A 4,404-nucleotide genomic window follows, 5' to 3' on the forward strand; every position below is an offset into this window, starting at 1 on the left:
TTCACAAGAGCCTAGGAAGAACTGATTAACAGGAGATTTGCACTGTTTCACAAGGGAGTAACACAAATTACACCTCTGTCTTCCCCAAACTGGAACTCTGGGTAACACCTCAGTTGGAGACCAGAAGGAGTCTGCAGCTTAAGGTCATGCAGTCTTGTTCAAAGGCAAGCAAGGACCTGCTACTTCAGAAGTAAAAAAAATGCATACATTGATATGCCATGTTCCTTTTACCAGGGTTTAATGGCACTTGCCTAAACACCTTTAGCAAGACAAGCCAACCAAACATGGAATTCTGGGATAACAATATGCCCCCCTTTCTTGAAACTATAATCATATTTAGTTCCTTGGTACTATCTTTTAAATTTCTCAATTTCACAAAACTGAGAAAGATAAAATACAGTAAAGTTGAGCTCTTTCTATCCCGATTTGAGGTCTTGGACTAAAAGACTGAGTAGATAGATCTCAAAAATACACCTCACTAGTTATACAAATGGGAAGTTTGGAGAGGAGCCCCATGGATCAAAATCAGCCATCCTTGGCACTGGTCTGGCTGTAAGGCTCACCACTAGTGGTCTGGAGCGGAATACAATGCCAGGGGGGAGATAACAGTAACTCAACTTTCTGGCTCTTTTCAGGGTTCTTCAGCAAGCCAGGGAATCCAGGGGTCTGCAAGATTTAAGTGAAAGCAGATGTCACATTTTCATCAATCATGTCAAATATGAATCTTGCCTCCCAATTCGGTATCAAGGTTCCCAGGTTTCATTGAAGTGGATGCAATTTTTGCCATAGGTTTTGGTGGGCATGAGGGATATAACTTCAACAGTAAATTCTCAATTTGCTGGAGTTACCCACACACTGAAAGTAAATAGTAATCCTTTGTATGTTTGCAGGATCTCATCCTAAGGAAACTATTTGGAAAATAAGGGATAGAAGAGCATTTTCCTTAGGAATTTATGATACTTTGTCAACATGCCTCAAATTTGTCAACAGTTGGCAGGAATATCTAAAGTATATGTGACAGACTGGAAGAGCTACATGTTATTTTGTTTGAACCTAAAAGGTTTCTGTCCTGTAGTGCTCAAGCAAACAAAAAGTCTGTGAATTTTACTTGAATAAACATTGCAGGCTGGTGCTAACTTGTTATTGGTGCTGACACAGACCAGCAACTGGCCAACTAAGAAAACAGCAGACAAGGAAAACAATGTGGGAGGTGCTATAATATATAGTCCTGAGTTTTGAACCAGTAAGACAAAGCCAAACAAAAGTTTAGAAAAAAATCACCAGAGTTTTCAGGCAGGAAATATCTCTTCACAATCTGTAAATTTACCCAGCACAGTAAGATCAGTGCTCCATCAAAGGCAGTAGAATATTTTACAATGGAGACCAACCATGGTTTTCTGATTATCGTCATCAGTTCAAGTAACCACCACAAATAGCTGTGGAGAAAAAGCAAGCTTGCAGAGTATTTCAAAGTCAAAAAGTAAGCTATTAAAAATGAGACAAAAATTTTACATGCATTTAGGGTGAAGCACAATGCAAAAGAAGAATACCAAATACCATAATGTGCATCTATCCTATGTTCATTGTAAGTTTTCAACTTTTCCCTTTCCAAAAGCATAGCTATGGTAGATGGATGAGTTCTTACCCTTTTACTTGATCTATTATTTTACCCTCTCAATTTTATTCTGTCCTTGCATTTATTTGTTTACTTTATTGAACTATTAAACTAGGCTTAGAAATCAGATTCTTCCTACCTTTTAAAATATTAGTTACTAGGAACACAAACAGGACCAAACCACTTCCATTTTTATGTAGCCTTCTGAATTTATTTGGTGAATGATGCTCATGATACCACACAGTACATAATAAAAAATAGAGACATCAAAGTGTTCGAAACCAATAAATTTGACTGATACATCATGAGATGTACTTAAAAAAGATTAAAATTCAACTGAAATACTACTGAACTTTCTCAGATCCTTCTGGTTACTCAGATAGTGAAAAGAATGCTATAGAAATTGAAACTGCACTACACTTAAAATTTTGCTTTGCAACTGTGAAGGTAAGGAATACACAGTATAAAGCACTATGATAGATGATGCTCACAGGATTCTGGGATCTGGAGTTTAAACAAAGAGGAATAAGTACTACAAAACCCCTCATGACGTAATGGGATGCCTGAGTTAAGAATTGGAAATCGGAGGACACTGCACAAGGAAAAATTTGACAAGCCTGAAAGAAATAGAAGGTACTTTTCATTTTCCCAAGTACATAAACCAAAGGAAGTTCATAAACAGAAGACTGTAATATGATCAAAAGATGACAGAGAGCTCTACTCATCCTTCACCATATACAACTTCATGACTACTCATACTATGACCCAGATATAGATTAAGATCAGCTAATGGATGGAAAACAGAAAAGCAAAATAACAAGATAAAAATTATGCTGGTGAGCAATGAGAGCTTCATGGAGAACTTTTAGTTGTGATACTGTGTCCGTCTAAATATACAAAAGTATATAAAAGCTTTTGGGCAGTGCATTCCACTGTTCAAAAGAGCCTAATCTTCACTTATACTTGTGAGCAGACACCATGTCAACTGTACTTTAGTGGACTAAAAGCTCATTGTCCAGTTTGAACTTCTCATCTGGATGCCCTTGACAGTCCCTGTGTTGCAATTCATCTCTCCTAAAACAGGTGACTAAGACAGGATGCATCAGTCTTTGGAAATCCAGGGCAAATTAATCTTGCCGACTGCAAGGAAGTCATGGGAGGAGGTAAGCATCTGGCTGCCCCAGCACTGTCTGGTGAGACAAATCCCACCTGGGCTCTAACCTGCCAGCTCCCTGAGCAGAGCTTCCTTCCATCTGTGGTTCCTTCCTGGCAGCCAGTGACCTCACCTCTGACTTCTGCCTTTGCCTTCTTCACCTTTGCCTGATAAAAGTATCCCAAACAATACTTCTGCTATTAAAACATGAAAAAAACCCTGCTCATGAAACTTCCTCAGCAGCACAGACCACTGCAAGCAAATTGAGCCTGTCCTTTGTCCTCTATACTGGTTTCCCAAAGAATCCCAAAGAAGATGAGATTCCTCAGCTTACTGTAGATAAAAAATATGCCTAATGCTTCGAGGTGATAACCACATAATAACATCATTCCTCAGACACACTGGAACCTACCAGAGAGAATCTTGTTTGTATAGGAAACTGGGCTAAGGCTATACTGAGGCAAAATCTTTACTGTTTTCTGTTCCAACCGCAAAGCTGCGAGCTTCTACCTGCCATCTCCATACAGGGAAGAGAAGCACAAACAATTAAAAACAAACAGAAAACCTCCAGCTGTCAAGGTAGACCTTCAACATTTGTATGCAGGAAGACAATGAACAGGGTTTACTCAGCTCTGCAGAGCTTGGAGAAGGTATGACTCATGAGCAATATGGAGGATGAAACATTCTGAGGTGGAGTTGAGGAAAGCTTAATTTATAGTTATGCCCTCCAAATCCCATTTAGCAGGCCAAAGTGTGATTAATTTGTTCTACCACATTGGGTTGTGTAAGAGGATGTGCTGAGAGCTAATATATGAGCAGTCTAATGTCACAGACTGTATAAAACCATTAGAAGTTCCTTTATCCAGAGCCCAGCCTACTCGAGGTTACAGCCAGCCAGCAATCTACCTATTGCTACCTATAATCTATCTATCTTTGATGCACTTATATCACTTTATATCTGTTCAGAAAGAATAGAAGCAATGTCCAGAGAATGTGGACTTTATTAAAAAACTCTTGGATCACACATAAATTCTTTTCATATTGATATTCTTTACATACCACACAAAGAGCAGCATATCTTTATGGTCTAAACCAGGCAATTTCTATGGACGAGGGAGAAAATGTGTTAGCTTCAGAGTCACAGGTACATTGTACACTTACACATACTATTCCAGTACGTTTTTATAAGCCCAGGTACCAAACCTGATGATTGATTTGTGCACTCTGCTCCTTCGGCCTGGGTGCAGATCAGTGGGCCATAATCTGCAGTCCTTATCCAGTTGCTTCTTTGCTGTTTTTTACTGCCTGAGTCTGGTAGACATCAGTGAGAAAGCTGCCTTCAGCAAGATCAGCTGAATAAAAACTTCAAAAAATGGTCCTGTATTTGGTCTGCTGTCTTTTGAAAAATCTGTTGAGACTTGTGGTAACAAAATGAGGCTGTAGCTTCTCAAGACCCTGAATAGCAAACAACACAACAAGCCTATTTTGCAGAGAAGGACAAGAACTCCTTGACTCTTCCCAAGCATAAAAAAGAGATGAACGCTGCTACAGGGCCAGCAAACGTGGTGCCCTCAGGCTGGAAGAAGCTCAGGGACTTACTGAGGTGCCTTCCTCCCCTGGAGGCAGAGGAATGCTG

Source organism: Corvus brachyrhynchos, unplaced genomic scaffold (genome assembly GCF_000691975.1).
Source record: "Corvus brachyrhynchos isolate BGI_N302 unplaced genomic scaffold, ASM69197v1 scaffold94, whole genome shotgun sequence".
Taxonomy (NCBI): domain Eukaryota; kingdom Metazoa; phylum Chordata; class Aves; order Passeriformes; family Corvidae; genus Corvus; species Corvus brachyrhynchos.